Here is a 21,075-nt window from a genome sequence, read left to right as displayed (position 1 = left end):
CTTATTTATTCATATGACTTTATTATTGATATGGCCAATTGTGTTGGTAGTTTTTCTAATATTGTACTAGTTTTGTATTCCTGATATAAACCCTACTGATTATAGTATATGGTCTTTGTGATTTGGTGCTATGATTTTAATTTTTGATATTTTAATTTCATATTTTCTTCAATATATTCATTAGAGAAATTAGTCCATAATTTTCTTGCTCTCTTTTTAATCTTCTCGGATTAGGTATCAGCATCATTCATATTTGTGTCATAAATGGAATTTAATAAGACTCCTTCCTTGCCTATATTTCCAAATAGTTTCTATAATATTGAAATTAATTGTTCTTTAAATGTTTGATAGAATTATTATTTTTTTTTTTTTTCTTTTTGGCCAGGCAAGCAGGAGTTGAATAACTTATGAAACAGCTAAACAGAATCAAATGTCTGAGGGATTTGAACTCTGATCCACTTAGGGATAAGCTAATTTCAGGATAAATGCTCTATTTATTACACCACCTAGATACCCTATTAAGATTCACTTTTGAATCCATAGGGTTCTAGAGATTTCAATTAATGTAATTTTATTGAATTATGATCTGAAAAGTATGCATATGTTACTTCTGCTTTTCTTATTGTGAGGTATTTATTCACTGATACATGGTTAGTTTTTATGCCATGTACCACTGAAAGACATATTCATTTCTATTCCTATGAAATGTGTTCCCGAAGATCTATAATATCTAACTTCTAAAATCTATTCATCTCCTTATCTTCTTTTCTGTTTATTTTTTATTAGATTTATCTAATTCTGAGATGGGTTAGCCAAGGTCCCCTACTAAAATAGTTTTATACTCGATTTATTTCTGTAACTCACTTACCTTTTCCTTGAAGAATTTGAATGATATACAATTTGGTGCATATATTTTTAGCATTGATATTATTTCATTGGTTATTGTACCTTTTACCAAAACATAGTCCCTGTCCTTATCTAGAACTTTTAATTAGGCCTATTTTTGTTAATGCTTTGTCCGATTTTGCTACCCATGATTTTTTTCTTCTGTTGAAGCATGATAGATTTTGTACTAGTCCCTTATCTTTACTTCTTTCTCTCTGCTTTTGGTATATTTTGATACATACATATTTTATATATACATATATATACATATATATGTGTATGTATATATATATATATATATATATATATATATATATATATATAATATTTGTAAACAACCTATTGTAGGATTCTGGTGTTTATTCCACTCTGCTATCCACTTATGTTTTATAGGTTAGTTAATCTCAATCATATTCATAATCAAGAATTATTAATGGTGTTATCACCTTCCATCCTACTCCCCACCCCATTTCTTTTTCCTCTCTCTTTTATCCTGGCCCTCCTCAAAGGAGTTTTACTTCAGACCATGTTCTCCTCTTCCAATCCAAAATCTCTTCTTACAGTGTCTCTCCCCTTCTCTCATTTCTTTCCCTTCCCACTTATAGATTTCTATGCCCAATTGAGTGTGACTGTTATTTTCTCTAAACTAATTCCAACAAAATTACTATTGAAACATTACCTGCCAACTCCCTCTCCATACTTCCTTTCATTGAAAAAAGCTTTTCCTTTCATATCTATTTTATGAACAGCAATTCCCTCCACCCCATTCTGCCTCTCCTTTTCTCCTTATTCGTGCATCCTTTTTTCTCATCCCTTTATTTTTTTAGGGAAATTATGACATCATAGATTATATCTGAGTCCTTTATATAGGCTCTATATAACGCCCTTAATAAGGATAAAGTTCTTATGAATTTCACAGCATTTTCCCATATAGAAGTAGAAACATTTTAACCTTCTTGATTCCTTTATGATTTCTTTTTAATGCTTATTAATCTTTTTATACTTTTCTTGAGTCTAATATTTAAAAGTAATTTTAAAAATTTGTCTCTAGTCTTATTTATTAGGAATTCTAGAAAGTTCTTTATTTCATTAAATATCTTTTTCTATGGAAGAATTATATTTAATTTTACTGCTTAGGTGATCCTTGGTTGTAATCTTAGCTTCTTTGCCTTCCAAAATATTATATTCAAAACTTTCCAATTCTTTAACATAGAAGGTAATAAATCTTTGTGCTTCTAATTGGCTCAATGATATTTGAAATGTTTCTTTCCAGTTGATTGCACTACTTTCTCCTTCATCTAGGAGCTCAGAAATTTGATTATAACATTTTTGGAAATTTTCATTTTGGAATATTTTTCAGGAGATGATTGATGGATTGATGGATTGATTTTATTTCTATCTTAACCTCTTGTAGGATATCAGTATAGTTTTCCTTCATAATTACTTGAAATATGATATGTAGGCTCGTTCTTTCTGATCATGGCTTTCAGGTAATCTAATGATTCTTAAATTACCTCTCCTTGATATATTTTCCAGATTAGTTATTTTTCCAATGAGCTTTTTCACATATTTGCCTATTTTTTCATTCTTTTGATTTTATTGTTTCCTTGTGAATCATAAGCTTCCACTTGTCTGATTCTATTTTTAAAGAAATGATTCTTTTCAGGAAGCTTTTATACTTCTTTTTTTTTCTCTTTGGTCAATTCTATTTCTTAAATTCTTTTTAAAAATGTATTTCTATACATTTTTCCTATTTGACTAATTCTGCTTTTACCTTTTTTTTTTTTAACCAAGATCTTCTATCTTCTTATAATATTCTTATATCACTCTCATAACTTTTCCGGTTTTTTCTTCTGTCTTTCTTATTTGATATTAAAGTTCTTTTTGAGTTCTTCAAAGAATTATTTTTGTACTTGTGATCAATTCCCACTATATTTGAAGTTTTGCTTGTAGTCATTTTAACCCCATTTTCTTCTTCTGATTTTGTGTTTTGCTCTTCTCTGTCACCATAGTAATTTTCTATGATCAGATTCTCTTTTTGTTGTTTGCTTATTCCCCCCTCCCCCCAGCATATTTACTTTCTTTTAACTTTATGATAAAGTTGGATTCTGCTTCCAGAGTGGAGGTGACATTCTCAAGCTTTAAACTTTTCTTACTTTTGTTTCAGAGCTAGCTCTGTGAGCTTGTAGGTTTTTGACACTTCTAAGGTGATATGTCTAAAGAGAGGTATAATTACTACTTTGTCTGTGCTCTGCTCTTGACTTAAATAAGGACTTTGTTCACTGTAGCTACCAGTTCTGAGTCTGTGACCAGGTACCCCAGTCTCCTGCAGCTGCAATTGGTACAATGGGCTGAAAGTTCCATAAATTGTTGCGGCCACCCCCAAAGCCAGCTTTTGTTATCTGTGCTGTATTCTCAGTACCTACCACCACCTTCTCTATAGGTTAACAACTCTAAAAGCGACTCTTAATGTGATCAGAGCCTGAACTTTCTGCCCCTGGACTTTAGCACCATCCTCATGAGATAGGCCTTTCTGCTCAACTCCTAGATTATCTCAGGATGGAAATTTTTTTTAACTTGATTTTTGTGTGGTTCTGCTCCTCCAGAATTTGATTTGATGAACTGTTTTATAATTGTTTAGAGGGGAATTTAGGAGAGCAAAGCTGACTGCTTCTCTGTTATATCATTTTTGCTTTGTCCAGATCAAAACTCCTTATGTTTCATGACTTCTTAAAGGAGAAAGGAGAATTCAAGTATCTTCAAGGGCCTTACTGTTAATCATTCAGTAAAATTTATTAACCCTCATGTGCCAGACACTGCGCTAAACAGGGATACGAAAAAAAGGCAAAATAAAACAATCTGTGTTTTGTGTGTGTGTGTTTGTGTGTGTGTTGTGTAATCAACAGAGGAAATTGGGAAATGCTTCTTGTAGAAGCTAGGTACCATTTTAACTGGAACTTAAAGGAAGTCTACCAGTCAAGAAGATGGAGATGAGGAGGGCAATAATTTCAGGCAAGGGGGACAGCTGGTGAAACTGCTATCATTAATCTTGTGACTCAGGGTCTTTGTTGCTAGGAGTTCTGGTGTCTGCCCAGCAGATTACAACATAAACTAGCAAGTAACTCTGCCATGAGCAGAAGCTACAAAAGGAGACTCTACTTAATCAAAGCCCCCAGTTTTATTTGCTGGCATGCAGAATTCTTTTCTTGCTCTCTTGTGCTCACCTTCCCTGTGATTTACCAAATCCTCTTTCATATTCATATATATATATATACCTACATATGTACATATACACACATACATATGTGGGTGTATATGAGTGTGTATGTGTGGAAATTAAAGGGAGCTTGGTGAATGTATACATGCACACATACACACACACACATATATACATATATACCTTCTTTATATATATTGTTTCCCTATATTAGAACATAAGCTTCTTCTTGAGGACATGAAACAGTTTTTGTATGTGTATTCCTATTTCTTATCACTTTTTCAAGATCTTACAAATGCTTTTTTCATTTGTCCATTGAGATTACAGTTGAGAAACACATAGTTATAACTTCAGAGCCCTGTAAGACTTGAGATCCAAGGAAGCTCAGAGATCAGCTGATGTAACACCTTTAATTTGTTTAAGTTAAGTGACTTGCCTAAAATCACATGCCCTAGGACAGGATTTGAACTCTCTCCTCTGACTTAAAGATAATTCCTTCTTGAAGTCCTTGGTCTCTTTTGAGAATGAAAGCCAAACAACAACAATGAATGATGAATCCATTATATCTTGAAACAGCACATTTAGACATCTTTAATCCTTTGGAAGATCTCACTATGTCCCTGTAGGAGCAAATTAAAGGTTTCCTTCATCCCTCCTGCCACATCTGCTTCAGTTTCATCAACACCTAACTATCTTGGTTCCCACTTCAATAGAAAATCACTGATTACAAAAGTTATTTTTTCCCTTCCCCTTATTATTACCTTATAACCTGTTACCTAATAGTAATCATGTCATAATTGCTTGGTACAAGAGAGGCCACTTCTTCCTAAGATGGTTTATTTCCTTTTAAAGGCAGAGCTTTCTCCTAATTATATAACTCTGAAAAGTTAATTGTTTTCTTTTCTTGATCACATTCTTCACCATAGACTCCTGACACATATGAGAAATTTTCTTTTTTTTTCTTTCCATCTGTTTCCTCTGAAGTATTTTTTCTAATTTTTTGTTTTCTCCTTCATTTATTCTAAGAAGGTAAAGATGTATTCTTTCTGCTTTCTTTCTATTTTCTTAAGGAGAGACACCAACTTGTCCTTTGTGCATTCCCATGATTCCTAGTTGTTTGCAGAATCACAAATATATCATACTCTCTAGAAATCATTTAAAATTTTCCTTTGCTTTCTAGGCTTTTGTCCTATGAACCTGAATCATTCTATAAAGATGAATTGTTTTATTTTATTTTTTAATAATTACAACTGTTCAGGACTTAGTCAGTAGGGCTCCTAAGAAAGGCTTAATTTATTTAAAATGTTTACCTCTTTGTTAAGCTGCCTTTAATTAGATGCTGAGTACATTCCTATTATTCACTAAAGCAGATAGATGCAAATAAAAACTAAACTAAAAGTCCAAATCTAATTATCTAATTGCTTCTACCCTTTGGTTTCTTTGCCTCTGATTTCTAGTTATTCTCTGTATTTTCTTGGTTGCTAGGCTTTTTGCCTCCAACTTGATGGGAGTGAGAACAAAGCTTAATTCGTTTAATATATGATAAATATAAAACACAAACACACAAACCAGACACACCTAATAATTTAATTAAATAAAATCAACTTTATAGCATCCCCTCTGGGTCTATATCCTCATTCTGCACATTTCAATATGGGTCTAAGCCCCAGATGATGGCTGTTGCCCCATTTTGTCAAGGTATCCTTGCAGAAATAAACTCCCAACAATATATTTCAGAAGCCCTTGCTAGTATATTTCCCGTTCTCAAACAGCCTATAGATAAAACTGAGTTTTGACAAAGACATTTACTGAGGTGGAATAGGAAAACAAAAGAAACAAAACACACATTAACTCTAAAATATGCACTTCATAAACCGGGTATCCATTCTGCCACAAATACACTAAACCTCAATGGGAAGAGTATGTTCAAACTTAAAGTACATCAGGAATGAGCAACACATAGAGAATGTATGAAAAGGGAATTTATAAATCCCAATACAAGCCCTCTTCCTGGAATTCTCACATCCCTGCCCTTGTGTGCATCATTTTTTTGTGTGCATTATCCAGCCAGGTATCCTTTACATAGTCCATTTTTCTTTTAAGGTGTCAGGAGCAAGAGTTCTTGGGTTTTCCTTCTCAGGTTTTCCTTCTTTCTTAAATGACTATCTCTCTAAATTCATGTATCTCTGCTCCTGTTCTATGCTATCTTTGATTCAGGTCAATTATCTTATAGTTTAGGTTTGATACTGGAACATAATGAAATAACTTATATTATTTAACCATTACTAAAATGATTAGTCATAATGGTAGAAACATATTTAAGGTGGATAGGCATTGAGAATAATGAAAGTTGATTTAGCTGAATGAAGTTCTGAATTGTCCATTGTCATCCAACAAGGCTGCATCAGAGTGCCCCTAGTGCTCTTTCTGATAGCATTTTTATAAGGATTGTGACATTAACAGTTTTAACCTTTTATCTTTGGGCCCAACTAATCTCTTTTTAAAAAAATAATAATTGCTTGTTATTTTTCAAAATACAAGCAAAGATAGTTTTCAACATGTACTTTTGCAAAACATTGTGTTCCAAATTTTTCTCCGGCCCTCCCTTTCCTCTCCCCCAATCCAATATTGGTTAAAAATGTGCAATTCTTATAAAGATATTTCCACACTTATCATGCTGCACAAGAAAAATCAGATCAGAGAGGAAAAAAGGAAAAAAAAAAAAAAACAAGCAAACAACAACATAAAAGATGAAGGTACTATATTGTGATCCATATTCAGTCCCAATCTTTCTGGATACAATGGCTCTCTCCATCAGAAGTCTCTTGGAATTGGCCTGAATGACCTCCCTATCACAAAGAGCCAAGTCCATCACAGTTTATCATCACTTAAATTTTACTGTGTACAGTGTTCTCTTGGTTCACTTCACTTAGAATCAATTCATGAAAGTCTCTCCAGACCTTTTTGAAATCATCCTGCTGATGGGTCCTTATAGAACTTCTGTAACATTCACACACTATAACTTATTCAGCCATTCTCCAACTGATGGGCATCCACTCACTTTCCAGTTCTTTTGTCACTACCAAAAGAGCTGCCAAAAACATTTTTTGCACATGTGGGTCCTTCTCCCTTTTTTATGATTTCTTTGAGATACAGAACTAGTAGAGACACTGGTGGATGAAAGGGTGAATACAGTTTGATAGTCATTTGGGCACATAAGCCAACTAATCTTAAGAAAAATTTGAATACCTTAAAAAAAGGTAGCCTAAGTGAATAGCAAGAAAAGTTAAGATATTGACCTAGCCAGATCCCCTTTGTATGCAGTGTCATTTATTGAGTTAGGGGCTCTCCTTTAAATTACATGACTTGTGATATGGGGGGATCTTGAAGAACAAGAGAAAAATTCCATCCATCACTGCTACAGGCTGGCTACCACAGATTTGCCATCTCTCCCAATCTCAGATTCAGAAATTTTTCTGGGGTTTATCCATTTATAATTCTTAAGAGTATGCCTAAATTTCACTGGTAATCATATGATTCCGATTTTGACTCAATCAGAGAGATAGAGCCTATTAACATAGATGGGCCTAGGGCTATATTTATACTTAAACAATTCATTAACATCTTGTGATTATTCTTGCATCCTTCAAGGACTAACAAATGAGCTGGGGGAAGGAAAAGAAGTTCCCAATCCCCAGCTTTACAATCTTCCCATGTTATCTTGTGCTTTTCAGACCAAGACACCACCTATTCTTAAGTGGGGAGTAGTGATAAGCATTCATTTATGTAAAAGGCAGACAAAGAGCTAAACCCATACACACAATAATGTAAGTAAGTTCTTTTGATTGGACCTATAATTCCATTAGTACATTGAATGTCCTGAGAAATTCCCTCTACTAATGCAGGAAAATTAGCCACTTGTTTGTAATTTACAGCCTTAGAGAATTGACCAGGTTCCTGAAATATAAAATAACTTCACCTAGAGTCATGTGGCAAATACACATTAAAAAGTGGGGTTTGAATGCAGTTCTCTTTGGCTCCAAGATGGAATCTCCATTTTCTATTTCATGATGCCTCTCATTATAACTCACTTCTAAATAGGACCTTAAATTTTAAAAAGTATGTGCCTTATAGCACCTTATACAAAATTTGCATTTCTAGTGTTATCTTCATTTTGTAAATGAGAAAACAAAGCTCAAAGAATTGAAGATACTCATTTAAGGTCAAGCAGTTAACAAATATTAAAAATGAGATTATTTTAAAAATATATACTTTTTTTAGATTATGTACAAAGTATATCATGCAAAATGTCAAGGTAGATTGGATGAATCAAAAGTTGGAATTAAAATTGCCAGGAGAAATATTAACGCTATCAGATATACAGATGATCTCACTCTGCTGACGGAGAGTGAAGAATTAAGAAATGTCTTGATGAGGATGAAAGAACAAAATGTAAAAGCTGACTTGAAACTGAAAATACAATAAATAAACAAAAACCAATATCTTGGCAACTAGTCCCATTACTTCCTGGCAAATGGAGAAAAGCAATCAATGTCAGATCTTATATTCTTGGGCTCAAAAATTACTTTAAATGGTGACTGCAGCTATGAAATTAAAAAAGTTCCTTGGAAGGAAAACTATGACAAATTTGGACAACAAATTAAAAACCAAAACATTACCTTGCCAACAAAGGTCCAAATGGTCAAGGCTGTGTTTTTGTGTTTTTTTTTTTTTTCAGTAGCCATATATGACTATGAGAGCTGGACAATAAGGGAAGTTTAGTACCCCAGAATAGATGCTTTTGAATTGTGGTGCTGGAGAAGATTTGAAGGTCCTTTGAGTATCAAGGAGATCAAACCATTCAATACTTAAAGAAATTAATTCAGATTATTTACAGAAAGATTTTGTGTAAATGATAACACTCTCTCCCACAACTCTGCCCTAATGTTTGTTTCTAAGTGATCTACCAATCATTTTGAATTCCCAGAACACAACAAAGCCTCTTAATGAAATTCACAGGTTCTCAAAAGAGACTGACCTAGTAATCTACAAAGTTACCAAATGATTGCTTATGAATGGATGAATCAATATGGAGGATACTGTCTCTTGTTTATGTAAGATATACAGATCACTGGATGGTTAATGGAATTAGTACAGAGAATGTGAAAAAGAGCTATAGTATGGAGGAGAGTCACTTTAGTAGGAGTGACATAATCCTAAGCATTTGGGTCCCCAGTGGCTTGTATATTATTAATAAAGAGTAATCAATGATTCTGTCAATAGGATAAAGGAGAAAATGCAGACCAAAATTTGAACAAGTTAGAGAACATACAATTTTTATGCTTAATTTCCAATATGTTGACGACAGCAACTTGATGTACGTGAGAAAATGATGACTGTGGGTCATTATGGGACTAAATGGCACATTCTTCCAACTATCACCAGTATAATATAGTCATTGAAGTATTATTCATCATCAGGAAGTCCAATGAGATCTGAATGCTACATTTCTGATCTCTCAGTCATCTTCACATGAGGAGCAAATGTCGAAAAACAGTGGCCTAAATCCCAGAAATTGAGAGACAGTGTAGTAGAAGACTCTATAACTCATTATTCCTGATTAGCTAAACATGTGAGAGTCCACACATTCATGCAGTGGTGAAGTGGAAAGAACAGCAATTTTATTTTATAAAAACAACATTGTTAAAGTTGAATACTTTGAAAAAACTTGAGATTCTGATCAATGCAAGGCTCATCCATGATTCCAGACTAAAGGGCAGAAGCATATTATTACTACCTGACAAAAAATTCAAAAGACTAATTATGAAGAATGACCCACATGGGCCAGTGTTAGAATTTGTTTTATTCAATTATGCCATATTTGTTATCATGTTTTTTTTTTTTTAATTTTTTCAGTGATGGAGAGAGAAAATGAGTATTTGTTTATCAAAAAGAAAAAGTTAAAAGAAGTCAGGACTTTCTAAATATCTTTTCCTTTCTATTTCCATTTCTTATACTTAGGAGTGTGGGGCAATGGGGCTTTGGCAAAGTGGAAGAGCAATAGAAAACTTTTTTTGTTTTTTTTTTTTTTTTTTTTTGCTAGTTCATATTGCACAGTCTGAAGAATGGGCATATATTGTGGTATTCTGTAATGAGATTATATTCCAAGATGATGAAGGTTGCTTCTGGGATTCTATGCCTTCCAGAACAATTTCCTCATTTCTTCCATCTCAAGAAGTGTGTGAGAAAGTAACAGTTTTCAGTGGGAAGGCGGGGTTGAAATTAAGCTTTGGCACAAACTACTATTTTGTGTTCCTAGTATAAAAATTCTTGCTTCAAAATGAGTCATGGAACAAAAGAATCTTTAAAGTTTGTTTCTTTTTCTTTTTCTTTTCTTTTCTTTTTTTTTGCTGAGGCAATTGGGGTTAAGTGACTTGCCCAGGTCACACAGCTAGGAAGTGTTAAGTGTCTGAGATCAAATTTGAACTCAGGTCCTCCTGACTTCAAGGCTGATACTTAATCCACTGCATCACCCAGCTGTCCCCCCCGTTTCATTTTTTTATAACAAATTTCCAAAATAGTTATGTTATAAAAGAAAAAAAAAATATGCCAAAAACGTTCCAGGTCTAAGATTCCAGAATTCTCTGATAGATTTTATGTCTCGTTGCTTTCTTGTTTCCTTTTACTGTCCTTTGAAATTACTTGTGAAAATATTTCTCTTCCTTGGCCACACTATAAATTGAGTTTATTGTTCCCTCTGCTATTGTTTAATGTTTAACGCTAATAAAAATACTACTTAGCATTTACACAAAGCTTCATATTTTTAAAGTACTTTACAGGGGCTATATTATTCAAGCCCTTTTTTTTTAATGAGAGCATTTGGGGAAGCAATTTGTATGAAATATTCAAGAGATGCTATGAATGCAAAACTGAAGTTCTGTGATAATTTTGAACTTGGGAAAGGTTTATCTAGTAACAACAAACTAAAGAAGCCACATGGCTACTTTGAGGTCACTTGGAACAAAGATGAGAAGTAATATAAATCCCAGTAGAATGCTCATGCTTTTGATATGTCAGAGAACTTCTGTTAAAAAGTGACATTTTGGTCTATTGTTTTATTGAACCACTTGGGAATTTCTTTGGTAATAAAAGGTTCATTTATTAGCTTGTCACTTTTTCAAAAATAACTCTCAGCTAGGAGTATTGTTTTCATTTAAGACAAAAAAAAAAGATGAAAAACTCTATGGCTTTATTTCAGAATTTATTTGTGTTTTAGGTTAGGCCATTATTGGTGGTTTTAAATAGGCTTTGTGAATTTTATTCTGTTGAATTAATCATTTCCAAATTTATTCAACTTTTATAGCGACTTACTTTTTTTTCAAATAGGCCTTCAAGGAAGTACGATTGTTTGGTTATAACACATAATGGAACATATAAAAATTGTAGTTAAGAAATGCAAGAGAATATTAAATTATACTATTATTGCTATATTTAACTCAGTTTTTATTGGCAAATTCACTGAATAATTTTGTGTAAATAAGATATCAATGTAACACTTAGGTACCATTCTGCTTCCCAGTAGAACTGCTTGAATAAGTGAGAAATTTTATCTTGTCCACATCCACATGAGCCAACATAGACCCATTGATCTTAAATCAATAAAGGAATCGATAACAAACTGAATTATGTTAGTCTTCTGGGTGATCCAGGATAGTATTTGAAGAATATATACTATCTGTAAATGGGTACCAGGGGATCTAGGTCCTGGATCTTGCTTTTCTATTTGACTCTTAGGCAAGACATTTAATCTCTCTGGACTTCTTCAAATCCTTTTTTTTTTTTTTTTTTAACCTTTCAAGTGGAATCTAGAGGCTCTCTAAGGATCTTTTCAATTACAAAAGTAAATTTTTTTCAATTCTTTAATATTTATATTCTTCCTTTTCCATTGAAAAAGGAAAATACTTTTTTTTTTGGCAGCAAATAAGTATTTTGAGCAAAAAATTATGCATGTATTGTCTACCTCTACAAATGTATCTCATTCTTGATTTTGAGTCTATCATTTCTGGCCCTTGAGAATTTTCTGATATTTTTTGGTGTGCATATATATTTAGAACTGAAAGAGATCCTCCAAACCTACCTATATAATTTAACTCCCTTGTTTGACAGGGAAGAAAAATGAAGAAGTACAGAGATGGAAAGGCTCTTTTCAAAGCTCAGTTCAGGTCTCACCGCACGAAACCCTCATTATTTCCTACCCCCTATTTCATTAGCATTTTTCTTTGGCATTTAAAAAATTGTCAGTTGTCTAATATATTTCAGATCAATCTCTTCACTTGAGTCTCTATCACATTAACCTCCATTAGCTGACTGACACCACCATTAACATACCAAATCCTTTCACTAGTTTTCAAAACACCCATTAACCCCTCAAGTTCCACTATTAACACCACAAGTTACTCATACTTCAATTCTTTTTATCATCCCTTCTCTCCCCCTCCTCTTGCCATTTTTAAATCCCCTATATCATATATCATTCTTAACTTAATCTATCCTTGAATTAAGGATAAAAAATAAAGCAAATGGATGGATGAATAGATATAGAGAAACTTAGATGAATAGGACAGAAACTTGTATTTGTATGAATTTGTATGAAATATTCAAGAGATGCTATGAATGCAAAACTGAAGTTCTGGGATAATTTTCAACTTGAGAAAGGTTTATCTAGTAACCAAAAACTAAAGAAGCCAGATGGCTACTTTAGGGTTACTTGGAAACAAAGATGAGAAGTAATATAAAGAAATGCTCATGCTTTTGATCTCTCTGAGAACTTCTGGTAAAAAGTGACATTTCAGGGCTGAAAAACCAAGTGGCACTGTCTAGTTAAAAGTAATGATCCAAGTAGAAGTGGTATGAGATGGAGTCTCCAGGGAAAAAATGGGAGCTCTTTTTTAATTGCAAAAAAGAACTTTGAGGAGGGAATATGCCCTTTACCATTTCAGGTTGGCACCTTCTCAGTAAATAATAGTCTTGGGAAGTTGTGTAAGTCACTAAAAGATTAAATATGTATGAGGGGCGAGACTTGAACTCAGCTCTTCTTGACTTTCTATTCCATTTGATTTCTGAACAGTGCCTTACATATAGTATGGCTTAACACTTTATTATTCATTAATTTTGTTAAGCCTCCTCCTTACTCTAAGCTACTCCATCAAGTATTACTTCTTTATTCCTTATAGGGAGCATAATATGCATGTTCCCTAAGTTTGCTAGGTTGTGGCAAGTTTCTGGAAGACAAATAGGAAGGGTCTTTATCCTTATGATAGCAATAATAATACACCATATGTCAATGATCCTCATTATTTGTGTCTACACAGGCAAATAAGCTAATTGTTATTAAATACTCTGCAAGACTCTTTTAGGTTAAAGGAATTTTTTTGGTTTGAATTATGGAGCTTATTAAGAACAGACTGATTTTAGGACAGAAGATTTAATTATTTTAAAATAATATCTCCTTACTGGAAATCCATAGTCTGGTACCTGTGACAATTTGCCCACTAAATTCAGTTTTGTTGGTGTTACTTGCTCCTTTGGATTTCCAAAATCCTTTGATTCCATCCTAATTGTTTCTCAAGGCTTTTTAGTGTAATAGAGACTCTTCTCAACGCTTCTCAGCTTTTCCAGGCAGATTGCTTTATTGTCATTCATTTTCCTCCCCTGGCCAGGGAGCAAGTGGGTAAATTTTGTGGGGAAAAGGGTATGTCAACTTGAAAGTAGAAACAGAAAAGAATTCTTTTCTTTTCTCATGAGACTCTTACATGGATAAAAGAAAACTGGGCTTACTTGATTTGATAAAATGACTACTGAGTTTTCTAGTGATGGATTTTTAAACATTAAAATATAGACATATATGAATTAAATTATATTAAACTAATTTTTCTAGTTTTGACAGTAGTTATTAGCTATATTAATCATAACCTATTTATAAAGCATTTTATTAACTTCAAATTAAACATGAAATAATCATTTTATATAGAATTGAATTAAAATTATATACATTTTTCCTTAATGAATTAAAAACTATTATACTTCAATATTAGTTGACTTAGGAAAATCCTGGGCATTATTTAACAATGGGAGTTACATTCTCCTATTAGAGTTCATCGTTTATGACCATTAGCCAAATGGACATAAAGTTATACCCCATATGACTTGTTGATAGTTGACTACCTTGGGGCATTAGTGCCAATTGTATTTAGAAGTATAACTATACATAGCTATAGACACATATTATATATATATATATATACATATATATATATGTATATATATAAATACACATGTATATATATGTATATATATAAATACACATGTATATATATATATATATAAATACACATGTATATATATATATAAATACACATGTATATATATGTGTATATAAATTATTTACAGTCTTGTAAATAATATAAATTATTTACAGTCTTATAAATAATATAAATTATTTACAAGACTGTGTCAATGTAGATATATTGATTCAAATGAAAATTTTCAAATCTTGGTGGAAGGAGAAAGCAGAAAGGTAAGCAGGAATTAAGGAAGGCAAGAAAGAAGGCAGAAAAGTAAGAAGGAAGGAATTAAATGAAGAAGAAAGGAAGTAAGGGAGAAAAAGGGAAGAAACAAAGCTAGGAAGTGAAAAAGGAAGGAAGGATGGGAATAAGGGAAGGAAGGAAGGGAGAAGGAAAAAAAAGGGAGAAATCAAAGGAGGGAAGAAGAGGAGGGAAGAAAGTAAGAAGGAAAGAAGGAAGGAAAAGCAAAAGATGTAGGACTACTTTTGTGAATAGCTATATTCTCTTTTACAGACAAAGCTCTTACAACCAGTGACATTAAGCAACTAAAGAAGAACAAACATATGCAAATGATTCCTGAGCTTCAAAAGGAACAGTATAGTGATCATGCTAATGGAATCAAAACAACCAAATATGTCAAGCACCTAACAAATCATTTAATTCATTTCCTATATTTCCCCTCCCTCTCACTTTAGTTCCTTATAAGGCTTGTAGATGGATCTCCTCTTCTTTGATATTATCTTTTTTTTTTTCAATTTCTATTTCCATAAGCCATGATAAATAAGTCTTTTACTTTCTTCCACACTTTTCAAATTTTCATAAATCCTTATTCTTTACCAAATTAAATCTTTAACCTTTAATTTTCCTACTAAAGCCACTAATTTGAGGGGTTTTTTTTAAAATTAATTTGGATTTTTCTTTTTTGAATTCTTTTCTGTTTGCCTATGGCAATGTTATGGAAATTGGATGAAGTGATACTGCAGAAAGAATTCTCCATTGGTAGCAATCAATTCCACACTTCATAAAGTATGTATTATTTCCTCCCACATAGATTTACACCTTCCAGTTTATTTCTGTTGCCATTACATAATTAAAATTCAATATGAATATACATTTCTCTCCCAAAATTAATTGATCGATTTTGTTTTGACATAAAGTTTCCACTAACAAATAACAAAAACAAAAAAAATCTCATAACAGAGACTCATTTTCCCAAGAAAAGTTTGTTATTAACAAAAAAGAATAAATGCATCATTTGATTTTGATACTATATCAGTTTTGTTCATTGTATAAATCTAGAAAGTTTTTTGCCTTTCCATGTTGACTTTTGCTATTTATTATTTGACTTTGGTTATTATTGTGTTGTGCTTTGGCCCTATTCTATTCTGTTTTCTTATAGTATTTTGATTCTGTTCTCCTTATCACTCATTCTGAATCACATTCATGCATATGTCCCTTATTTTTCATATTTGTCATTTAAAAAAATCATTCTATTATATTCTTGGAATATAATTTGTTCTATTCCCTAATTTTGTTTTTCTCAATTTGTTGTTGACAACTATTTCTACTCGACAGAAATGATGTCATGAATAGATGGATCAGTCACTTATTAAACACTTTATGTCAAACACAGTGTAAAGTGTGGGCATATAATATAGTGCAGGATACATGTAAGACTGAGGGTACGTCCAGTGTGAAATATTCATTTTTTTCATGGTGAACAAGTTTCTCTGGCATGATAAAGTTGTGAGAATCAAGATGGCAGCCTAAAAGAACAAGTCCAAAAGTTTTCTTTCTAATCCCAACCCCTATTTGGGTTCAGGAGGCTTTTTCCTAAAGAAGTGAAGCATGATTGATTCCTTCTTGGTCTGGTTTCACTTATGTGTAAAAAACTTTAGTGGTGCAATGTTGGGGATAAGAAGAAAGAGACAGCTGTTAGTCCCAAGGAGCTCACATTCTAATGGGTAGACATGTAAATAATTAGCTACAAATTTAATACATAAAGATTTAATGGAACCTAATCTGAGAGGGTAAGGCATTAATATCTGGGAACTAGAATAAGCATCATGCAGAAAGTAGGATTTGAGATGAGTCTTGAGGAGGTTTATTCACAGCATGGTGGACAGCTGGGGCAAAGGTGGAGAAATAGTAGATGGAGGGGATATCTGAGCAGGAGCAAGGAAGCTAACTAGCTGACTTCTAAGTCCATAGACATCAGTAAAGACAGGAAGCCAGGAAAGGTTGGAAGGTACAGGTTATATTAGAAAAAAGCTTTAAATGGTAAGAGTTAACATGGGAGCCTGGAGTCAATTAGTGTAATTTGTTCTTCATTTTTGAAGAGGATCAATAATATCACTAGATGAAATCTTGACTCATGAGTGAACTGGATTTAAGTGGGGCAGAGTGGTACAGTCTCCAGGCTCACTCTCCCAGAGGCACTTTGGTCCAGTGGCAAATCAAAAGTCAGAATAATTGGCAATGGACATCTCTGCTCAAGCTCTGAGCTATCTACAGAGCTTGCTTCAGCTGCCTTCAAGGCCCTGAGAGCAAATTGTTCTCATCTGCCCAATCCACATGACTTTCACATGCTTGGGGGTAATTGCCCTGCCCCCTCAGCTAATTCACTAATAAGGTTTGAGGCCCACTTTTCAGAGAAAAAACTTCTGTAGCAGGCAGGATAACAGGCATGGTATATGCTTCAGTTTATTCCCTCTTTGTCTTTATTTCTTAGCTAAATCATTATGGTTTCAAGAACCTTTCAAACTACTTTCTTTAGAGAATAAATGAATTTGGCATAAAACATAAATGTTTTATGTTTTATATATAAAATATATATTTTATATATAAATTATATAAAATTAAAACCTAAATGTTTATTAATGTTATATATGTAATCATGGATATTTTTTTCTTCTCTGGTGATTTCCTGGATTCAAGACAATCCAGTTGATTCTCTTGTGGATATATATTTGTAGCATATTCATGTCATTTCTCATCTGTTATTTTATGAAGGAAAGCAGTGAGTTTCTGGTATATGATTCTGGCAATTTGATTGTGTTGTAAAAGTGAAGTTGAAACTATTCCATTCCATTTTGAGCTTGATGTCTTACACAGTCTCAATCAATTAAGCAATCACTCATTGCCCTTAAAATAAGCTCTCTCTCCCAAGTTACCAATTATCTTTTAATTTCTGGAGCTGTTGCCTGCACTCTTGGTCACTTCTCCCTACACTGCTCTCTATGCAGGAGAACCTTGCAAAGGGATCAGAAATTTTTGGACATCTCATCTTCTCATAGGTGTCCTAACATCCCCAGATCAATAGACAGCCTTGTCTCCAGGAAGAGACGGACACTGATTCGCCATGTTTAAGAGGTACTAATTTCTTAAACATCCCATGAACTTGAAAGGATTTCTAGGTCCTAGGAGATGTGAATTAACTTACTTATTCTCTCTGAGCTTTATAAACTATCTCCTGTGTTTTCATGTGGGAGATTATGTCACAGACTTTGAGGGATGATGTTTTGTATTAACTGTCCTTACAAATGGAGACTTAATCAAAGTGACATTAGAGAATTACCCCCCACTATGAGGGGGAGATGTAGCTTTTCTCTGGGGCCTAAGATTTTTCTATGAGAAGGGGATTTGAGATCAAAATCGCCCCCAGAATTTATAGTTACAGTGTCTTTTTAGCATGTGTGTACATACACATTTTTTTACTCATTTTTTTCTATTTGCAGTAATAATATATTTTCTCCCAAGTCTTTGCACTGCAGTCTGCATTAATGAGTGAGCCCAGATTTCTTTCTTCCCATTGTCTTCTTTCTTTCTTTTTCTCAAATGGCCAAAAATGTTATTACTAATTAAAATATAAGATGAACACTAAGAACTTCCGTCTATATCAATCTTTTTAGCCACACATACATATTATAGTAAAGAATTCCAGAAATTGCCATATCAGGAGAGAGGGAGGAGCTATTAAATATCTAAAAATTTTTCCTCTTTCTTAATAACAAAATGATCCTATATACTTTAGAAATGATTTAAGAATGTCTTCTTATCTTTTTCAATTGAGTTTAGTTAGAAATTGTTTGAGAAAATAACTTATTATTCATTTATATTTAATGCTATTTGACTATTAATTTTATTATTCCCTCTGCTTTGTTCTTTTCTTGCACCTTTGTGTTCTCCCTTACATTAGTTATTTGTGTCCCTGTTTTATTTCTTTTACTTGATTACAAATTCTATGAGTAGGGACTACATGTCATTCATCCTATTTCCCCTCATGGGAATGGTTTAGGATGCCAATAAATACTTGTTCAGTGATTCTTGGGGTAACAACAGTTTAAGCCATAGGAAGAAAGCCTATTCCTGCATGACTTGGATCAACTGAAATTTGATGATAAGGACCATATTTAGTTTAGACCTAATGCCTGATATCTGGAGTTCAGGAGTCAACAATTGGACCGTGTTGGGCATTTAAGTTTGGATAGGGAGACTTCCTAGTGAGGTATAAAGCAGTCCAATTCCAGAATTGCTTAGATTGAAATGTTCAAGGAGACCTTAAAAGCAAGTTTGTCTGGCACTGGAGTTAATGGAATAGCCAGTTATTATTAGCTAAGCTTCTCAGTACTTCAGGGTTCAGGTTTACATCTCTCATCAATGACACTGGATTTAGGGGTGTTACACAAATAAAGTGTGTTTCACGGATGACATAAATGAAATCTTTTGGGTCTTGCAGCTCTGTTAGGTAGATGTGGGGATGAGGGAATAGAGAGTTTAATGTAACTAGCTCATTGTCTCACAGCTAGTGAATATTGGTGAAATGTATTATTGAAATAATAATCCTGTTTGGAATCAGAGTATCTGCATTCAAATTTTGTCTCTTCCTTTTACTACTTCTGTGATCCTGAGCAAATCTCAAGGTCTCGGTTTGTTCCCCCATAAAATGGGAAAATTGGACTATGTTGACTCATGTGAATTAAATCAGTTGGAGATCTATGATTCTACATGTCTAGGTCCAGAAGTCTATGCTAGGCTGCCTCTTTGTTTATGCAATCTGCAACTTCTTAATGGTACCCTAGTTTAAGAAATTAAAGAATTTATGTGAGGGAGAGGGGGGAAACCAGGAACCTGGTGACCAATCCTTGGATAGCAAGCCTTTGTAATCAGCCAGTCACTTCTTTGAATAATAAAGCACAGCTGGACCCACATATCAAGTCTTTCTAGCATGATAGTACAGCCAGACTGAATGGTTTGTTGATGTCTATACTTGAGTTCTTACTCAAGAAATAAAACAAGATGGACTTGAGTCCATCTCCACACTAAAATAAGTCATAGATATAGAAATGGGACTTTAGAGGAGGCAGGTCATTAGGAGAATCATTCAGCAATATCACATTTAATGAACACAGTAATAGTGTTTTTTTTTAAAGATATCTTTATTCCTTTGAATTTAGCCATTTTCATTCTTTGTTTTGGTTCCTTCAAGTAATTTTAGCTCATAAAATTATATTACCATCATTGCCCCAAAATTATTTTGCATATGAAATTTTATGAAACTGAATACCACTATTCCAATAGATAGACATAAAATCAGTGTCCTCTTTATCACCAAGCATCATTTTGCTAAGAAATATATTGAGTTATTTGAACATGATTTGTTCTTTATAAACTCATTCTCCCTTTCCTCATTACTCTATTATTTGTATGTGCATAAATTAGATCTTCTATTTTTGGTTTCACTATTTCAGTGAATCAATCATTTCTATTTACGAAGAGCTCTTCATTTCTCTAAGTCTTCACTTATCATTTTAGCTTCCTCAACATTTGTCAAAATAATTGGAGGTGTTTAATAAGTATGCAAGACAATTATCTTAATTCCATATGATATGTAATATTATGGCCAGTTGATATGCTTCAGACCAGGTTTTCTAATTTTTTTTTCTTCTTCTTTGTGAATACTTTAAAAAGTTCAGAACTACAGTTTTATTGCTTAATGATGCATTTTCCCCTCTTCTCACATACATGGGATTAGGGAATAAATCCATCATTTCATTCCCTCCACCAATTCAGGTCAGTACCTTCTCTCTAACTTATAGTCTTAGAGGGTTGCCTGGGGCATTGAGAAGTGCCTTGTCCAGTGTAATAAAACTAGGATGGTGTGTTGTAGAAGTCAGCTGCCAGTCTGGTCCTATCTGCTCGAGGTCTAGTTTCCACATAATGCTTACAAAAGGGCAGGAAAGACCTCAAACTCGGGTATCCTCCTAGGGATTATTAGGATTTAAACTTCTTGTATTGTTCTCTCTCCATTATGCAACATTTCCCCTGAGCTTATGCTTCTTTGAAAAGGCCTTTTTCCATTTTTAAACTTTAAATCCTCTTTCTAAAAGGACCAATTTTGATGTTGGGGGAGAAGGTATAGATGGGAAATATATATATATATATATATATATATATATATATATATATATATATATATATATATATACACACACATACATATATACATATAATGTATATATACATATATATATATATATATATGTGCATATATATAATAAAATTATTGTGATTATTTAAACCGTCCCCCCTACCTTAATCTCTCTCATATACAAATAAATATACCTGCCC

At 33.1% G+C, this 21,075-nt stretch overlaps 1 long non-coding RNA gene across 1 annotated transcript in view; it reads left to right on the top strand.

Annotated features, from left to right (window-relative positions):
• Positions 1-17,686: 17,686 nt before the first annotated feature.
• LOC141546988 (uncharacterized) overlaps positions 17,687-21,075 on the top strand; it is a 276,014-nt gene continuing 272,625 nt past the window's right edge. The window contains exon 1 of the long non-coding RNA XR_012483484.1: positions 17,687-17,817. This is a non-coding gene — a long non-coding RNA (uncharacterized LOC141546988). The remainder of the gene's footprint in view (positions 17,818-21,075) is intronic.

Source organism: Sminthopsis crassicaudata, chromosome 6, assembly GCF_048593235.1.
Source record: "Sminthopsis crassicaudata isolate SCR6 chromosome 6, ASM4859323v1, whole genome shotgun sequence".
NCBI lineage: Eukaryota > Metazoa > Chordata > Mammalia > Dasyuromorphia > Dasyuridae > Sminthopsis > Sminthopsis crassicaudata.
Note: the sequence above shows the minus strand (reverse complement) of the source record. Positions and strands in the feature narration are given on the sequence as shown.